Genomic DNA, 22,061 nt, shown 5'->3' on the forward strand with positions numbered 1-22,061 from the left:
CTTATACCAACAGATTCTGCGATCTGGAAATCCTTTGCCCAGATATGATTGCTCCCGAGAGCAAGAAAATAGAAAGGTACATCTGGGGACTGACGCCCCAAATACGATCAAGCGTGTTAGCTTCCAAACCTGACACCTTTGAAAGTGCCAAGGAACTGGCACAATCTCTGATTGACTACGGAGGTCATCAGAACTCAACCGTTTCTGCACCAGAACCACAGAAAGGAAACAACAACAACAACAACAACAACAACAACAACAACAACAACAACAACAACAGGAAGAGAGTATGGAATAAAGGGAAGGGTGGGTCTTCCCAAGAATCCTCAAAGAAACAACTGGTTTCAGTGAATGCTGCCACTGTACCTACTACAGTCCCTACAAATCCCTACCCCACAAATCCTTATGTGGGTAACCTTCCAAAGTGCACCAAATGCACTTACCACCACCATGGACCTTGTCAGGAAATGCAGTGCGCCAACTGCAACAGGAAGGGACACACAGCCCGTTTCTGCAAGGACCCCGCAAAACCGATCACTCAAGTTCCCAGTGCGGGTGTAGGCCAGACTTGCTACGGTGGTGGCGAGGTGGGCCACTACAAGAGGAACTGCCCTAAGGCAGCAGGCACCGGCGGTGTGGGACGAGTTTTGGCGATAGGCCACGACGAAGCTGTAGCTGACCCAACTGTAGTTGCTGGTACGTTCCTTCTCGATAATTCATATGCATGCATATTATTTGATAGTGGAGCGGAGAGAAGCTTCGTGAGTCAAAACTTTATTCATTTACTTAAACCTAAACCTAGCAAATTAGAAAAATCATTCATTGTAGAGATGGCCAATGGAAAAACCGAAAACACTAACTGCATATACATGGGCTGTACGTTAACTTTAGACGGCCATTCTTTTCCAATCAATCTCATGCCGGTCCAAATTAAAAGTTTCGACGTCATAGTCGGCATGGATTGGTTGAGTCTTCTTCGCGCCGACATCATGTGCTTTGAGAAAGCAGTCCGTCTTAATCTCCCTAACAACGAAACATTAGTTATCTACGGCGACAAATCAAGTACAAACCTTCGCATCATTTCGTGCATCCAAGCTCGAAAGTGCTTGCAGAAGGATTGTCGAGCATTCCTAGCGCACATCGTTGATACAAGTCAAGAACTGAAGGACATCAAGAACATTTCGGTAGTACGCGACTTTCCCGATATCTTTCCAAAAGAACTACCAGGATTACCACCACAACGCCAAGTTGAATTCAGAATCGACTTAGTTCCAGGGGCTACCCCAGTAGCGAAGTTGCCTTATCGCCTCGCACCAGCAGAGATGCAGGAACTTTCCAGTCAACTTAATGAACTCCTTCAAAAAGGATTCATAAGACCAAGTTTCTCACCATGGGGAGCACCGGTCCTGTTTGTAAAGAAGAAAGACAGATCGTTCCGTATGTGCATCGACTACAGAGAGCTGAACAAACTTACTGTCAAGAACCGTTATCCTCTACCCCGTATTGACGACCTATTCGATCAACTTCAAGGAGCAAACTACTTCTCAAAGATATATCTACGATCCGGATATCACCAATTACGAGTTCTAAAGGGGGATATTCCAAAGACAGCTTTCCGAACTCGTTATGGACACTACGAATTTGTAGTGATGCCGTTCGGATTAACCAATGCACCAGCAGTATTTATGGACCTAATGAATAGGGTATGCCATCCTTACTTGGATCAGTTCGTCATCGTCTTTATCGATGATATACTTGTATACTCCCGAAGTGAGGAAGAGCATAGTCAGCACCTACGAAAAGTCCTAGAAACACTGCGAACGGAGAAACTCTATGCGAAGTTCTCTAAATGCGAATTTTGGATTCGAAGAGTCGAATTTTTAGGCCACGTTGTTAGCGAGAAAGGTATACACGTGGACCCCTCCAAAATTAAGGCCATTGAGAACTGGTCGGCACCAAAGACACCTACAGAAATTCGTCAATTTCTAGGTCTCGCTGGCTACTATCGCAGATTCATAAAGAACTTCTCTAGCATTGCGAAACCTCTTACTACATTAACCCAGAAAGGTGTGGCCTTTGGCTGGGAAGCGAAACAAGAGAAGGCATTCCAGACGCTAAAACAGGCCTTGTGCACCGCACCGATACTATCCCTCCCCGAAGGGATAGAAGACTTCGTAGTGTATTGCGATGCGTCAAATCAAGGACTAGGTTGTGTTCTTATGCAGAGAGGGAAGGTTATTGCTTATGCCTCCCGACAGCTTAAGACACACGAAGTGAACTATACGACACACGATCTTGAGTTAGGAGCAATGGTATTTGCTCTGAAGATCTGGAGACACTACTTATACGGAACAAAGAGTACTATTTTCATCGATCACAAGAGCCTTCAACACATTTTCGATCAGAAGGAACTCAACATGCGACAACGACGATGGGTTGAGTTACTAAATGACTACGAATGCGAAATTCGTTATCATCCTGGCAAGGCCAACGTGGTAGCTGACGCCCTCAGTCGAAAGGAATACACTGGTCGGAGGGTCAAATCTTTGACTATGACTATCCATTCCCACTTATCCACACAAATTAAGGCGGCACAAATGGAAGCTTTGCAACCTGAAAATGTGACGGGTGAATCCCTGCGAGGAATGGAAAAGAATCTAGAAGTCAAGGGTGGCGGAGCCTACTATCTCATTGACCGAATCTGGACCCCGAAACATGGTGGTTTCAGAAACGTAGTCATGACCGAAGCACACAACTCAAGATATTCCGTTCACCCAGGTTCGGATAAAATGTATCTGGATCTTAAGAAACTGTACTGGTGGCCTAACATGGAAGCAGAAATTGCTACCTTCGTAAGTAAATGCCTTACTTGCGCTAAGGTTAAGGTCGAGTATCAGAAACCGTCAGGATTACTACAACAACCGGAGATACCAGAATGGAAATGGGAGCGGATTACTATGGACTTCATAACCAAGTTACCCAAGACGACGAGTGGACTCGATACCATATGGGTCATCGTCGATAGATTAACCAAATCCGCACATTTCCTACCCATCAAGGAGACTGACAAAATGGAAAAGCTTACAAGGACTTACTTAAGGGAAGTAGTGCGACTGCATGGTGTTCTGATATCCATTATCTCCGATAGAGATAGTAGATTCACTTCAAGATTCTGGCAGTCACTACAAAGTTCCCTAGGGACTAGGCTTGACATGAGTACAACCTACCACCCACAAACAGACGGGCAAAGTGAGAGAACGATACAAACTTTAGAAGATATGCTAAGAGCCTGCGTGATTGACTTTGGAAAGGCATGGGATATCCATTTACCCCTTGTCGAATTTTCATACAATAATAGTTATCATACAAGCATAAAGGCTGCTCCGTTCGAAGCCCTCTATGGTCGAAAGTGCAGATCCCCTCTGTGCTGGACTGAAGTTGGCGATACCCAGTTAGCTAAAGGAAGAGTTCCTGAAAGCACTCTCACCGGTCCGGAAATCATACGAGAAACGACAGAGAAGATCGTTCAGATTCGTGAACGATTGAAAGCCTCTAGAGACCGACAGAAAAGCTACGCTGACCAAAGGAGGAAACCTTTGGAATTCCAGGTAGGAGACCACGTTTTATTAAAGGTCTCACCGTGGAAGGGTTTAATACGCTTTGGAAAGCATGGGAAACTAAATCCAAGATACATAGGGCCTTTCGAGATTCTTGCCAGAATCGGCCCTGTGGCTTACAAGCTTAACCTACCGCGTGAACTTAGTAACATACATCCAAAATTCCACGTCTCGAACTTGAAAAAGTGTCTGTCCGATGAGACTCTTGTTATTCCACTCGACGAGATCGAGATCAACGAGAGCCTCAACTTTGTGGAAGAACCAGTAGAAATCATGGACCGAGAGGTCAAGCAAACAAAACAAAGTCGCATACCCATCGTGAAGGTTCGCTGGAACGCCAAGCGGGGACCTGAATTCACATGGGAATGCGAAGATCAGATGAAACAAAAGTACCCTCATCTCTTTCATGTTCACTAGTATCTTTACTACTTTAAATTTCGGGACGAAATTCCCTCTAACGGGGGGGATGATGTGACAACCCGATATTTCAACTCTTTGTAATGACCTAAAAAGTCAAGTATTGTAACCACTTTTGAGTTAATAAAATTAACTTTGATAATAAATTGTCCAAAAAGTTCTATTTAAATTCCCTCTATGTTTAAATGTCATTAAACCATGATCGTACGTAAAAAAAACGCCCAAATCCGACTTCGTATATTGAAGTTAAGATTTTTCCAAGTTCGGCTTAGCAACAGACAGCTAAAAACTCGAATCGGAGATCGAGCGACTTTTGGCCGGAATGACCTAAACGAGAATCGAAGGTCTCGACAATGGTATTTCAGCGGTAAAAAGTCTGGCAAAAACCGACGTCAGATAAAGAAGTTATGAATTTTTTTAAAGAAATTCCTTAATCACGTCATTTTATAATTAAATAATAAAAATAATTTCGGAATTTGCCAACGGAGTCTAAACGAAAGTTGTAGAGCGTAGTCTCACCTACGCGTGGATATAAAGACCATCGAAAACGGAGTTTGTATGAAGAAGATATGATTTTTTGAAGTTTATTAAATAAATTATATATAAATTAAATCAAAAATCCGGTAATATCCGAAGAAGGAGTCAGCATCCTCATCCGAGTTACGCGCTGCGTAACCCCGTACGCCCCGCGTACCCGAGGGCCTTGGTCTCGATCCGTCCACGTCGCCCCTATGCGAAGCTACCGACCCGCCCCATCCGACCCGCCCCATCCGATCCGTCCCATCCGAAGCCGAGGCAGTCGAGGACTCGCTCATGCATGACGTACGCGTACAAGCGTACGCCCCGCGTACCGAGGCTTCTCAGACCCCCTATAAATAGAAATGCGAGGGTTCCTGGAAATTCACCCCATTTCTCTCCTTTCTCTCACGATCTTGCCTCGATTTCCGTGCCCGTTCAAACCCGAAGCTCTGGTCTTTTTGCTCAAGTCCCGAGGGTCGATTTTACTCCCGAGATTCCCGAGAATCCCGAGAAAAATCCGTTTCTCAAGACGAAACTCTGCCCGGTTTTCCATCTCGCTATCTTCAAACTTTCAAGTGAGTTTCATACCCCTTAATTAACCTTTTTAAGATATTCTAAATGCTTTTATATGCTTTCAAGGGGGGGGGGGGAATACAAGTAAAACACACGAGTATTATCGTGTGTTACATAAAGAATTATTTTATATGCTTTTATACATATCCAAATCACATGTGATTTATAAACTTTATAGGAAACTTTCGTATATAAAATATGTTACAATAGAATTCTATCTTTTGAAATATAAATTGTTGTAATGCATGTATAAACTAAACATTTTCTTAGATTTTATGTATACTTGTCTATCTTAGGCTCTACAAAAATCTATACTTTCATAACAAGTGATTCCTTTTCTAGGTATTTCTAAACAAAAGAAACACACTTTTAGAAAACTATAATAGGTATAGTTTTACGAGGATATTGCTAACTTTTACATACTAGAAACATGATTTTCAAGAAGTCACTTTCATATACAAGAACAAACGAACATTTTAACACGTAAATCTGTTTTTATACCACGGCTTTGTGAGACATAAACTTCACGTACGTTCGAGTACACATTTCAAGTCCTGTATTATATACCAGAATCCCTTGGAGGGGGAGCATGGTGTTTGTGTATAGATCTATACGGGCTTGACAACCCGCGCCCTGATTGTTAGCTACAGTCCACCGTTTGGGGTGACAAACGTCATAACATTCCAACGCCTGAAGAACGTTGTGTATAGGCATTCCGAGTCAATAGTATGGTTATAAAACTCACATGGGGTATTAAAAATGCATTGATTTACAAGGTTTTCAAACACATTGGTTATTTCACACTTACATACATTTTAGAAACAAACATTTGTCTTGAGAGAAGGCTACTTTTATACTAGTAGAAAATATAGGATTTTCTAAACACAAACAAACAAGGACAAAACATTTCATTTCATACAAACATTTTCATTTAAATACTTATGAAACTCACCAGCTTAAATGCTGATCTACTATTTCAAAATTACTTGTATGTCCCAGGAAATCAGTAATTTCAGGTATCACTATGCTTTTGATGAAGGGATGCTGCGGCGCCAGTTTAATCTCATATTTTGACATCATATTGTAATTGGTTTTGAACATGTAACTTTTTGACAAATGTAAACGTTCAATTATATATATGATGGTTGTATTGCTTTCTTTACTATGTATTCTATTGTTACGCTACCACATGAAGTCATCCGCCCCCGAACGTTTCCGCTGTTCAGGTTTGGGGGTGTGACATCACAGACTGTTTTTAATGGAAAATTGCCCTTAAAGTCATCTGTATATGAAGAAGAGTAGCTTTGAAGTGTAGTTATGCTTTTTTCAGTTATACCAAAATTGTCATGACATTTCAACCTGTGATGTTTAATTTAGATTCATGAATATTAGGTTTTGTGTTTTTTTAAGTTAAAATACATTATAAAAAAATAAAAAACAATTGGAAACTAACTTATTTTTAAACTCATTTATTTCATAAATGTCAGAATTTATGAACAATTTCGTTACTTCAAAATGACTTTTAGCTTCACCAAGACCTGTAAAAAATATATATCCAATTAATAAAAATTATATAAAAACAGTAATTATAAACATCTATATATAAAGACTGAATACAAACCATTCCAAATGTTTAGCTTCAAAAACTGCATCACGATAACAACAAAATTAACCGTCGGGTTATTTTTTAGGTATTCTGAAATTTGATATGCTTGACTTCCAAAAATAGTAACCTTCAGATGTACAGAACTAAATAAACCAAAAAATAGTATATTAATATTAATTTGTGATTAATTAAAGATAATAAATAATAAAATATAATCTCACTCTAGGTTGCTAAGAGTGAGTTTTATATAATGCTTGGATGGTAATGGATTTGAAGTTTCAAGAGGCCTAAATGACACGATATGTCCAATAACATCTACACAACAGATAACACAACATAAACTATTGAATTATAATCGTAATATTTAAATAATAAAATGTATAACCAAAAAAACAAATGATAAAAAATGATTTTATTAATATTTTATGACTAACCAAAGAATGTGTCTCTTGGGCATGTTTGTTCTATGATAGAATTAAAGTCAACAAACATAAATCCATTGACTGGACCCGAGAAATCATCACATTTTTTTAGGATGCTTTTCCAATCCAAAGTTAAGGTCTGTTTATGACCTGTATAACTAAAACCATTAGTAACAGCAGCCATATTGGGTTTTATAACTATATAACTTTCATCTTCCTTTAAAAGATGACGAAATCTGGAGAAATTCTGATTGAAGACACGAGCTTGGTATTGTGTACTCTGTTTAAAAAAAATTAAAAATTATTATGTTCATGAAACATGTCTAATATTGAATGATGAATAAAAAATATATCAAATACAACAAACCTCCTCGTCCATGATGATCATTTCAATCGAACAAACTTTATTATTTCTGACAAAGTTCCAAATTTTAAGCACCCGAACCTTGATATGCGATTTTTCATCTATCTGGTCAATGTTATTTAGGTAAACCTTATTTCCTATATCCATTTTCTGCAAGAAATTTAATCATTATAGAATTGTAAGGAAAATTAGCAACCTTTTAGAATGTATAGAACATCCTAACCAATAAGTAAAACAGAAAAATTAAAAATCAACACATGACAATAACAACTGACTTAATATACTCATAAATTTTTAAATTCAATAATTCATTTTATAATAAAATGGAATACAAACAAAAAAAAAATAATTCATATGAAATAATGTTTTAGATTGAATAAAAGTTTTTATAATAAGATGGAACACAAATATAAAATTAACATGAAAACGACAATTATACCGACAATGCCCCTGCAACATACTAACACTAACAGATAACATAACAATGAGTAAAACAGAAAAATTAAAAATCAACACATGACAATAACAACTGACTTAATATACTCATAAAATTTTAAATTCAATAATTCATTTTATAATAAAATGGAATACAAACAAAAACAAATAATTCATATGAAATAATGTTTTAGATTGAATAAAAGTTTTTATAATAAGATGGAACACAAATATAAAATTAACATGAAAACGACAATTATACCGAAAATGCCCCTGCAACATACTAACACTAACAGATAACATAACAATGAGTAAAACAGAAAAATTAAAAATCAACACATGACAATAACAACTGACTTAATATACTCATAAATTTTTAAATTCAATATTTTTTTGAGATTGTATTTAGATAAATACAAACAAATTTTAAAATTTCATACCATCAAAACAAAAGTTACTGTGCAGGACTAACCATTTAGAATTTTAATAACTTTGTAGGTAAACTCCAATGTTTTGGCATATCATGTCAGAATTATGGGTTAATTCACTAATTTGTATTAATGAATTTGAAGCTGGATCACAACAAACATGTTAAAGAAAAAATAGTTCTCATGTTCATTACTTTTTTCGTATACATATACATTAATACGTAATTAGACAAAGTAACAGCAAATCAAAGTAAATGTAACACCAAAAGGAAAAAAATGTAATAATATAGTTTCACATCTGAAAAAGACTATTTTTAATTTTTTTTAAAGAAAATGAACTTGTAATGTTCATTAGTTTTTCGTCTTTTAAACTGAAAAGGTAGAAGAAGTAGACGATTAAGAAGAATTACAAAAAAGAAGAAGAAGAATAGAAATCATACAATGAGAACGTGATAGATACCGATAAATAAGAACATGAAGGGAATAGAAATATTTGTAATTCTGATTTTTGAATACACTAACCTGATATTTAATTCTTGAAGCGTTGCAGAATCACAAAGAATGAAGAAGAATACGTTTGCTGTGGTTTCTATGGAGCAGAATTGTTATGGAGCAGAATGGTAAAAACAAAATAACCGTATAAATGATATTTACATTTGCTGAAAAAATACTGCAGATTTTTAGGGATTTAATGATTGCAATATATTTAATTTGCAATCAAAATAAAGAAACTTTCAAATTTAATCGTGAATTTCGAATCTGATTATTGATTAACATATTTTTTCAAATTACTTCCATAATTTTTATTCATTTAAAATTAATGGTTGAGTATTTTGAATGCAGTTGACAGCTAAAATTTCTAGATTTATTGCATCAGTTTGAACTTTGATTCAATTTGGATTCAATGGCATTTACGTAAATATAGATGAATAAATGAGCGGGAAAACTCAATTTTGGAGGTCCTTAAAGAGTGACACGTGGCAGAGTTCTACTTATTTATTAGAATTAGGATTAGTCATTTATAATTTATAAAGTTTGTTCCATTATTATTAATAATATAATAATTTGTTAATCAAGTAATAAAATATCATTTAAAATAGTTTTGTAATATAAATGTAGTTCATTTATTTTAATAAAAACGAATCTTAAAATTAATAAATAACATTAATATAATAAACATTGTTAAACATGTTTATATAGTGGTACATTAGGTGTGTAACGTGTTAAATATAGATCTTTTTTAACAATGTGGGTCTAATATATACTGATACATTTGGTGTGTGATATGTTATGGCTTTAACATGTTTATATAGTGGCAGGATAGGTTTAGCTGTGAGTTAAGTTGGGAATTAGGTGAAATACTAAAAAAATCTAGTTACGTTGTTGGTAGGTATGAGGTATTATAGTGTCAGGTAGAAGTTAGTTTAATGTTAGGTGGGTGTTAATTAGGTTTTAGGTGGAAAACTATTTATCCCTCCTAACATAGTATAAAGATAATGATATTTATAATGCTTTCAAACCTCTCTAGAATATTCATTAAACTTAGTGCTGACAATTGATAACATGACACGACAAAAATACGTGAAACGAAGCGAAATTGAGACGAAATTGAAATTCGAATTCGTGTTCGTGTCAGGTGGCAAAAACACGACGTCGTGTCGTGTTCGTGTTCAAAATTTGACACGAAATTGACACGATTTAACATTTTTTTTTCGTGTTTGTCATGTTATGTATGAATAAATAGTAATTAAATACATTAATTTTTATTTCATGTTATCTTTGTCGTATCGTGTCGTGTTTGTCGTTTTTTAATCGGTTCGTTTTTGTGTTAGTTAAAAAAAACAAGAGATCATGTCATGTTGTATTTGTGTTACATAAAACCTTGTCATGTCGTGTCGTGTCAGACAAAAACACGATACGATGGTCCGATTTGTCACCCCTAATTAAACTTATTCAACCATCCATCTTTCTGAAAAACGGATTTGAAGTGGATACTAGTAGATGGATGATATCACAAGGGAGTTGTTTAGTGGCATGAATAATCAATTAAAAAGCTTGATGAAGGGGCATATGATTACTAGGAACATACATAGCTTGTGTTGCATGAAATGGAAGATGGAAAGAAGTGGACAGATTAGTACTTAAGCGAAAAACATGGATAAGTGGATGGGAAAGTAAAAAATGCAGAACTATCATTACACTATAAAAAAAAATAATAATAATAATACTAATAATCTAAGTTCATTTCTCTTCCATGTTTACAATGATATCAACATAAAACAGAGTTGTATTGACCAACATAAATCTAAATTCCCATATGATGATGAGTCTGATAATAGGTTTGCATATAAGATGAATACTTATTTAGTATGTAATTAACACCTCTTTATATCAAATTATGTATTTTACTTTTTAAAATCAAACATACAAATAAGGAGACTGAGAAACTCAACACATTATTATGAACTAAATATTAAACCTATAAGTTTAAAATGCAATGATGTCTAAGAGTCGAATGTATCTTTACGCACTCACAAACATCAATTAGTAAGAGCCATAGTTTCAAAAATATCCATAGTCACCTCCATCGAGGTGCCTAAGATTTCCAAGAAATATACATAAAGTAATATTTTGAAAAATATATAGGGTAATGGCACAAAAAACTCTTTTTATACAGAAATTTGATTTTGACACCGTGTTTTTTTGTGTCAATTTTGAAACTGTATTTTTCAATTTGTTACAATTCTGATCACTTGACCGGTTAACCAGGTTACATGCTGACATGACATGATGATGTATCAGTTTTGATGACGTGGCATGCTGACATGATATGCTGACGTGTCAAAATTGATTTGTTTTTTCCACAAAAAACATTAAGTTTTCACTTTTTTTTCGATTTTGACACCAAGCTAAATTTTTTATTTCAATTTTAACACTATGTTTTTTTGTTCCAATCGAATATCATTTATCAAATTTTGTTCAATTTTGTCTATTTTCCATTTGAAACCATATAAATATATTTTTTTTATTACATTTTAAACCGTAAAAACATATTTTTTTTCGTTTAAAAACCACATTTTAAAGTTGTATATTTAATATAAAATACAATTTTTATATAACTAATACATATTTATATATAAAAATAAGGTTTGAGTGTAAAAAAAATGTATTTATACAAAACTATGGCTTTTAAATGAAAAAAAAATATTTATACGGTTTAAATGTATTAAAAAAATATTTATACGGTTTCAAATAAAAAAATTGTCAACATTGAACAAAATTGGAAAAAAATGATGTTCGATTTGGAACAAAAAAACATAGTATCAAAGTTGAAATAAAAATTAAATATAGTGTCAAAATCGAAAAAAAAAAATGAAAACTTAGTGTTTTTTGTGAGAAAAAAATTCAATTTTGACACGTCAGCATATCATGTAAGCATGTCATGTCATCAAACTGACACGTCAGCATGTAACCTGGTTAACCGGTCAAGTGGTCAGAATTGTAACAAATTGAAAAACACAATATCAAAATTGACACAAAAAAAAACACGGTGTCAAAATCGAATTTCTATGGAAAAAAAATATTTTTTATGTCATTAACCAAAATATATACATACAAACCTACAGGTAATCTTTTAAGAAAACCTGCCTATACAGAGGCACCCCTTCACTAGAACTACAAAGTATGGTGTTAGATGTATGCCTTGCTCCACTAATATATACTATCTAATAGTGGTGTGGTACCATGTTCCAAAGTGTCAAAACTTTGTGATATATCTAAACACATATTGCCCAACAACCAATGTGGATTAATGACGTTTATAGAAAAATCAGTAGAAAACTATTTTAGTGTATAATTAGTTTAATAGTTCACAATATTGACTACATGTACCCACCCGATTAACGGTCCACCAACATGTTACTCCCATCAGCATGATTTCACTACTCTTTTGAAAAGCATTGTATAATTTTCTTAAAAAATTGTGTGCAAAAAATAAATTAATTTTCTGACAATTGATTATGTCTGCGACAATGGGGACATACACTGAAAGTTATAAAATATTCAAATAAATGATAAAATATATTAGATAGATATGTTATTAAATATGAACCAAAAAACTATTTAGATAAAAGAGTTTTATTTATTATCTATTAAGTTGTAGAAAAATTGAAGAAAATAGTTTTATTTAAATAGTTAAATAAAAAGGTATTTAATCATCTAAAAAATAACTAATTAAAGTAATTAATTAGTTGCTTTCAGGCTTACTTCATTAATTATTTAAAGATTTAGTCTAAAGCCCCTGTTTAAAAAAAATCTTTAAGAAAGGGAACCTATTAGTTTTAGGTAAGCGTTTTCTAACCCTCCTCTCCTAAAAAACCCAAGTGACGAATTCTAGAGCCTCTCAAAGGTTTTGAAAGTAAGCTCTCATTCTTAGAAAGTGAAAGTGGTTAAGATTTGATTAATTGAAGTCTGAAGATATAGCAGTCATCTGGATTCTAGATTGGCTTGAAAATAAACACATAGATACAAAAAACATATATTCCTTTATGGTAATAGGAAAAAAATAATCATTATGATTTTTATTGTCAAACATGATTATGATTAACATTGCTTGTGATTTATAATCACCTTTCATTCTCACATACACATAATAAGCTTATTTCTCAATTGAATATATATATATATATATATATATATATATATATATATATATATATATATATATATATATACACACACACATACCTTCGAATCTATGTTGTGTCTATCCATAAGGATTTCAAATTAGACCTTTCTAGAATTCAAGACAATCATTGTTCAAATTAAAAATCGTACTCTCCAAGCAATCTAAATAAAAGGTACCTTAAACCTTATAAATAACCTAAGCTTATAATGTAAAAGTCAAGATACACATACCCTAACAATTTTGCTATAATTGTTATTATTGTCCTTACGAAATATTGAATTTTCCATCTAAGCGTTTTCTCGATTACCCCAATTGAAATTGTTGCAGGTAACAGTGAAGATCTGAGCAACATGTATGCCTCGTACATGTTGTGGGCAAAGGTACTCATCATTAGCGCAATCTATAGGACCCGAACATAAAATCAAAAGGAGAGCATGACTATAGAGATAGTGTCACTTCAAGGGAAACCATTAATAACTTATGGGAAAACTTGAGCCCTCATATTGGTAAGTAATCTAGTTTTCACATCCGAACTATCAATCATAATGCCCACCATGTCAATCGTGACATCCGTGATACTAGTTGTATCATCCAGGAATATAACACTAGGGAATATGTCGAGGCCAAATTGTTTAGCACAAGACACAATATCCATAAATCATCCAAACACACCCCAAGTTTTAATGTGTTACCCATTCTATCTAATTAAATTGGCACAACTCAGTTCCAACCTTAACTTTAGTCCCCTAGCATGCCTACAACAATGATGTTCCCTAACCCTAATATGCATGCTCTTATGATGTTCCCTAGGCATGGTTTTCAAGCTCTAATAACTTACCACACCACTAACATGTCTACTCTTAAGAAACTATAGTCTCAAATTTTAGCATCCAAAAGGGTTTTAAATGACAACTTTCATAATTAGAAGGTGCATGTGGCTAAGCTTTTATCCATTGTAGATCTAGCAATTAGCAATCATCTAGATTGGATTGCATGTATACATACAGATACAAGGATGTCCTTCTTTTATGGTCATATGAAAAGATAATCATTAAGATTTTAGTGGAAAATATGATTATTATATAATATTGCTTATGATTTATAATCACCTTTCTAATAGGATGCATTTGTATAATCCCCAAAATTCTATGTGAAAATTTCTCTTTAGATTAATAAAAAACAACCATTCGTTCAATATAGAAATCTCATTAGAGTATAAAAACATATCATGTAATCATTAGAGTACAAACAAGCCAATCATGCAGAACACTAGTGGATGCGATACAATCATGTAGAGCTCTTCCCCTTGGAATCGAAAGTACCTGAAACCATAAACATGAAACCGTAAGTACAAAGCTTAGTGAGTTCCCTAAAATACCACATACCATACATAAATCAGGCCCCACTTGACATTCATCGGTCCCTACCCGACATTCATCGGGCCTCGCCTGGTATTCATCGGATCTCGCCCAGCATCGGGCCCCGCCCGGCTAAGAGGCCACATCATTAATACATAATGAGCCTCGCTTAACATACATAATATCCAAGAGTCACAAATACATCTAGCATCCTACAAACATAATTCAATAGGCTGATATTGGTGCCTACGACCTACGAGTACAGTGAAGAGACTCACTTTGATCGGTAAATGGATAGATCTTGCACACGACTTGTTGGTGCGAAGGTCTCTCTAGCTAAACATATGCACAAACGAAACCCTAATAAGCAATTTAGGTAATAGTTTACTTAACGAGTCTAAAAGCCAATGTCGATTCCTATTTGGGCAAAAAAACTAGTTTGACCTTCCAAGTCCTCAACCCCTCACAGTTGACCAAAGGTCAAACTGGTCAAAAAGTCAACAGTCAACGCCCAGTTGACGTATGACATGCATAATCAAACTATGCCTTGCATAGTGGCACGCCCTGCATACTACGTTGTTAACCCAACCAACCATCTATTACTTAGATCTGGTCCTAGTAAATGTCTAGGGTGATAAAGTTCCTAACTTTATACCTTTACATGGCTTAAAAAAAGAACAATCCCAAATCCCAAGTCCAAACACACTCCAATGCCCAAACACTCATACATGAAAGGATAGGAGTGACTGAGCTCCCATTTTTATCACTCTACAAGCTCAAGAATGCTAGAAAATGCCAGTCATGAGGTTTGGAGTTGCTCATACTCACTAGACCCAAGATTAAGGGAAAAAGAGCTCATAAAACCCATAATAAGCTAGATCTATCTAATGAATCATCAAGGTTCAAGCTTTATACCTCTTGGAGGATGTTGAAGAAGAGTAGAGTCTAGATATACGAGCTTTGGACTCCCCAAACACACCTTGGATGACTTCCTTCTTCACAAGACACACAGTAAAACACTCCAATGCTTCAAAATCCTCACAAGATGGATAGGGTTTTGAGTTGTAGGCTCAAGAAGGTGGAGGCTAATAATAAAAAGGACCCTAAGGGGTTAGAGTCCATAAATAAGGCTCAAACCCCCTAAAATTAGGGTTTTTACTCTGCGCAATTATGCACAACGTAACATAGGCTATGCCTTGTGTGGGACGCTAAACATGTGTCCCAACCTTTAGCCACTATACCATGCGTACTTAAAGTGTGTGCCACATAGTGCAAGGCTCCCATTTTCCATCTCAACTTCAAACAACCATAACTTCTTCGCTTTAACTACGTTTTCGGCGTTCATTATATGCATGGAAAGGTATTGGAGAGCCCCACAATCTTATATAGTTATTTTTGGCTTATAACATACCGAACTAAAACCATAATCCATGCAAGAAGTCCGATATATAACTCTTACCTATCTACCCTTCGATTCCAACACATAAATCAAGGGATTAGATCTCACCACCAACATTATCAACCTTCAATAAGGTCTAAACTTTACCTTCTTCAAAGCTGAAAGCCTGTTCTTGATCGAACTTCGGTCCACAACCCCGAATTAAGAAATAACTCAAAACAGGGTGGTACAACTCTCCCCCACTTAAATTAGATTTTTTCGTCGAAATCATTCATTACTACTTCCACTGCCACACTAGTTGACCCTCTTCATTTAATGGTATCAAAGCCCATTCATAGAAGAAATCACTCATCCTGACGATGAAATGAACCTTATTATTCTATCCTTAACCAACGAAAGAAAACCCAATTACTCTGCCTGAAAACTAAAAACCTTAAACAATGTCATGTAACGACCCAAATTTTCATCGGTCATCAAGGTTAGCTTCTGTTACTTGAAAATTAGTTTTCCTTAGTGAATTTGTTTCTTTTATGATAAAAAAAAACAACAATGATACTGATAAAATAGATAAATGTTATTTTATACCAAAGAATTAATATTGGGGGTAGATAAGATAATTCTAATGAAAAAAATGGTTTTTATGAGTTGAGGGGTTAAGGTGTCATTTACAAGAATCTAATTTGTAAAAATACTAGGGTTAGTGTAAAAGAGGTACATTATGGATAATTAAGGGGCTAGATGGCAAAACTTGGAGTAACCCCCAAGGAGAAGGATGGATCCTTCTTCTTGTGTCCGTTCCATCATCACATGGTATAAGGAACGAAAAAAAAACGATCAGGGCAATTTTCCTTTGTGCACCGACGATCAATGTCCAAAAAAAACGTCAGGTGGCTTTGTGTGTGAGGCTGTGATGAACTGAGAGGGAGGAGAGGGAAAATAGGTCTGTCGGTCCTCGGAGGCATAGTAGGCTGCAATTCCTGGCTAATTGTGGTAAACAAATTCTCTTTAAATCTTTTTGTGGTGTTACTTATGAAATTCCTTGTCAAGTGAAGATTTCGGTTGTCAATTCTCTTCCTAATTGATGATCATAATCTCATCTTCTTCTTCTTAGGAACCTTTGAAGGTTCTTATGATGAAATTTCACTTGTGTTGGGTGTTTATGATGGCTCAATTGTTGTCAATATTTCTTATGAACACCTTCAATAAGTTTATTGTTCAAGTGAATATTTTGATCAAAGTTTTAGAGTCTCAATCTTTGTTGGTGATTTCTAAAACTTATGTTAACTTCCACCATGAATCAATTGAGTATTTTTCTGTGATAGAATCATGTTTTCAGTCACCCAATAAGCCTCAAACCTGTCTCTGAAACTCCTTCCATGAGACTTGGTGGTGGAAGAAATCCAAATTCCTAGTTGTGCAACCTACTTTGCTTTCCACCAAATGATATGTACATTGATGAGTGGGTTGTGATTGGAATTGATATTTTTTATTGGTTGACATTTTAATTCTGTTAAGAAGTTAGTTTTCAACCTTTATGAGTGTTCTTAGTGATGGCTTAATAGGTTAAGTGGTCAAAAGCCCTTGAAATCCAAAGCTTAAAAATTCAGAAAAAATTACCAATCTGTCCCTGTATTGGAAAAATTATAGAAAAATCAACATGGGTCGAGTTAATGGTCTGTAAGATCTCAAAGTTTTCATTTTGAGCCTAGTTATCCATGAATTTTTCCAGTACCTGTTGTTGCCTCCAACTTACGTGAAAATCATCATTTTCACCTGCTGGTCAGAATTTAGCTGCATTGATAAGCATTTTTGTAAAAATGATATAAAATTGTAGAAAAATAGAAGTTATACAGGTTCCAAGTGTACTAAAACAACTCTAAACAGGTAGATTTTTTGGGTCCAAAACTAGGAATTTTAATTGTTAGTTGATTTATGTGTTTGGGTTATAAATTTGTCATCTTTGGCATTGCAGAACTCCAATAACCTTGTTATTTGAAATGTAATAAGGGTAAGGGTGATACTTCAACCAATACAAGACTTGAAGTATGAGATGGTCACATCTTTGGAAAAAGTGAGTCAACTTTGCGGTTTGAAAAGTACATTGTTAGGAGTATCCCATATCTTAGATAGATTGGGATGAACAAAGTTATCTAGGATATATGTGCCCCTTTTCATGATTGAGTTTTATGCCGTTATTGTTGAAATGTTTAATGGGTAATGATATCTAGGGTGTTGCAAGCTAGACTCTTCTATGTTTGGTGTGAGATGTGAGCTAGGGTCATGCTAGATTGAGTGTTGTGTATGAACATTATATGATGTAAGCATGTTAATTCTTGTTTGAAAATATTTGTTCAAAATGTTTTAGAACAAGCATGCTAGTGTTGTATCAACTTCATAGATGTGTTGTGTATGAAAATAGTGTGTGATGTAAAATGTAATAACTACATAAAATTACATGTTTGCATGAAAATAACCCTTAAAGAGGTAACATGTTAATAAAAGAAAATTCATAATATTTACATGATTACTCGAAAAGGGTAAAAGTGTAACTCCTTATTTAATTAATCATTATTAAATTAAAAAGGGGAACACCCTAGTGGGGCAAAGGTTAGTAACCTAGAAATAGGTACATACCCAATCCGAATATTATGATGGCCTAGTGGGTTTAATAATACCTATAGGATAAAGAGCTTAAGCGAACTTTGATGCCGAATGGTTTTTCTAGACAACCACTCGGGAAATGATCTTGCTACACCTTGGTATATCGGGACTGGAGTTATGTTGGTCAAGCGGTAGGACCAGCGCAAACATCACGTGGGATTTGGGTGGTGTACCTTGTTCGAATTGCCACCGCTCGTACTAATCCTTAACGACAACGGATGTATACGTATGTGCACAATCAGAGTAACGAACGCAGCGCACCGAGAGAAAAGATTACGGGTGAGAGACGCGCCTCACTTTGTGCATTTGGTCGTGTCGGTCACGTTAATAAGAAAGGGGGTCTTACTTTGGGTTTTTTTACGGTGAATAAATAGACCCTAACTAGGAGGTATACTTTAATAATTACAACGATGGTGAGCGGTGAGTAATTATTAATGTAAAGCGGAGAAGAAATATTATATTAATATTTAAGCGGTGAATCGATAAAATAAAATTAGTTACATCGGTGTTGAGGAGAGTAACTAAGAAATGAAGCTCTAAAAAGTAGTACGAAAATACATTGACCTAAACCTGTGTTTGATATGCGGTACGGTGTCATTATGTCTTGCTTGTGAGTCTTTGACTATGTGTGGATTTTTGTGTGAATCAATCTATGTATGTGTGTTCTCTTAACACTGTGCTATATTCACTCATGTAGCTTATGCTAACACTTGTTCTTTGCTTGCTGGTTTTCTTTGTGTATTGGAACAGGTAGTTTGACATGATGCCTTGGTGACGATATGAGCTTTTGGGTAGTCTTAGTTAGTATCTTTCGTTATGATACCGTTTGAACATGTTGGGTTTCATCATTATGTTTTTGTGAACTTAAATTTTTGATGGGTTTGTTTTGACATGAAAGTAACATTGGTGATATATATTTTTTTTGAAATAAACATAATAAGACTTCGCAACGTATTCTGTTAAACAATGTTTTGAAAATAAAAAGAAAAAAAATTTGGGTTAAAAATCACCATTTTAAGAGTTGGTATCAGAGCCATGCTGTGATTGAACTGAATACAGATGACAGTGTTTAGACTCACAATGTAGACTTGCTCAATTAGGTGCTCTGGGATTCTTAAGGGGGGAAGGGTGTGTGCTAAGAGTTATAGGGTAATTTTATGTAACTTCCTGAATTTTCCCTTTATGTGATTGTTATATGTACTTAAAAATTCTTTGTTATTTAGGAACATGTCGCATGTTGAGGGGAATGTCAATGTTAGAGGAGCTGGTGGAGGGCAGGATAACCACACACCTGAGATGTTACCATTTGCTTTTCAGGCCCCACCAGTTGGTCGTCTGCTATGGGCCCAACCAACCCGTAGCGAGTGCAGCAACCCGTAGCGAGTGCAGCACTACGAGTGCTGCTATCATTGTTGACCTTCAGAAGCAGCTTGAGGCACATGTTCAAGACATGGAACGGATGCAACAGGCTATGCGAGATGCGAGACTTTTACAGCCGAAGGACGAAGAAGAGGAGAATGAGGAGCCACGAGAGGTGATAGCTGAGAGCCACTCAGTCACCTAGGGGTGGAGTAGGGAGCCTACTAGAGAACGTGTTATGGGACGGGGTAGTTCCTACAAATAATTCACTTACTTCAAACCCCCTATCTTTAAAAGAGGAGAAGACCCACGATTGTACATGCAATGGTTATGCAAGATGAGGTAGATTTTCCATTCAGGTGACTTAACTGAGCTACATAAAGTCAGTTATGCAGCACTAAAATTAGATTGTTATGCACTATAGTGGTGGGAGGCATTAGAATATGTTTTACCTGAGGCTACACTTCAAGCCATGACCTGGGAGGCTTTCAGCCAAAAGATTCAGGAGCATTTTTGTCCACCGCGGCAGATAAGGAAGGTCGATCGGGAGTTCCTTGCACTGGAGAAAGGTACTATGTCGATTGCAAAATACAATTCAGTTTTCTCTGAGAGGCTACAGTTCGGTAAAAGTTACTGCGCCACCAATGCAAAACAGGTGGAACATTATGTCGAGGGATTACCACTAGAGTATCAATCTATTGTGAGGCAGCGCCGATCCTTGGCAGCTGTCATGGATGAGGCTATTCGTATCGAGGTTGATTTGGCCACACTTGGGCGCATCGTGATTAAGGGTGGGGAGAAGAGGAAATGGGAGGGTTTGTCTGAATCCTCAAGGAAGAAAAAAAGGGTCACCAGCGAAAGAAGACTGATTGGTCTAATTTTTGCATAAGGTGTCATGCAGCACATAGAGGTCCATGCAATGAAAGTACTATGACCTGCAAGTGATGTGGAAAGGTAGGACATAAAGTAGCGGAATACAAGAATGAGCCGATTTGCTACAACTGTAGGCAGATAGGACATATGAGTGGTCAGTGCCCAAAACTGAAGGCTGATGTGGGTGGAAGTGGTAAGAAGACACAAGCACCGAAGGTTCAAGCTCGAGCTTTTTAGATGACAAGTGAAGAGACCAGACCCGGCGATGAGGTTATTCTCAGATCTTTTACTATAAATGATATGCCTACTAGGGTACTGTTTGATGCTGGTGCTAGTAAAATATTTTGTGTCTCCTATGTTTTGTGCTTGGTTCGTGTTACCCCGAAGTCCTCTAGGTTATGTGTTAGACATTGAGATCGCGGTAGGAAATGTTGTTCCTATATATGAGAAGTTTGATGGGTGCGCCATATTTCTTTCTAATCAAACTTTTCCCGTGACTCTGATTTCGATCGGGATCAAGTCGTTTGATGTCATCATTGGCATGGATTGACTGTCTGCCAATCGAGCTGAGACTCTCTTTGCTGAAAAGCGCATTCATATTCCAATCTCTGGAGGAGAGCCTATCTACGTTCGTGGGGAGAAGTCTCTAGGATCTCTTCCTCTTATCTCAGTGATGAAGTCACGAAAGTGTATCGCGAATGGTTGTATGGTTTTCTTGGCTCATGCGGTGTAGATCCCTAAGAAGACTACGAGTCTCTCTGATGTGGAGGTGGTTAGGGAATATGTGGATGTTTTCCCTGATGAGTTGCTAGGTTTACCACCCACACGTCAAGTAGAGTTTCAAATTGATCTCATTCTGGGTGCAACCCCTATAGCTAAAGCACTCTACCGTTTGGTACATTTAGAAATGGCAGAGATGAAGTTTTAGCTACACGAACTTCTAGAGCGTGGATTCATTCGACCGAGTTCCTTGCCTTGGGGAGCACCAGTTCTCTTTGTAAAGAAGAAAGATGGTTCGATGAGGGCATGTATCGATTAGAGAGAGTTGAATAAGGTCACTGTGAAGAATAAGTATCCCTTCCCAAGAATTGATGACCTTTTTGATCAACTTTAGGGTCTAAGTCATTTTATAAAGATTGACTTGCGGTCAGGATATCATCAGGTACGATTTAGCGAACAGGATATACTCAAGACAGAATTCAAGACACGCTATGGACATTATGAGTTCTAAGTGATGCCCTTTGATTGATGAATGCTCCGGCAGTGTTTATGGACCTGATGAATCGGGTGTGTCGACTATTTCTAGATAAGTCAATCATTGTTTTCATCGATGACTGTTAGGT

The sequence above is a fragment of the Lactuca serriola genome, chromosome 6, assembly GCF_051521515.1.
Source record: "Lactuca serriola cultivar US96UC23 chromosome 6, Lser_US96UC23_V15, whole genome shotgun sequence".
NCBI classification, from domain to species: domain Eukaryota; kingdom Viridiplantae; phylum Streptophyta; class Magnoliopsida; order Asterales; family Asteraceae; genus Lactuca; species Lactuca serriola.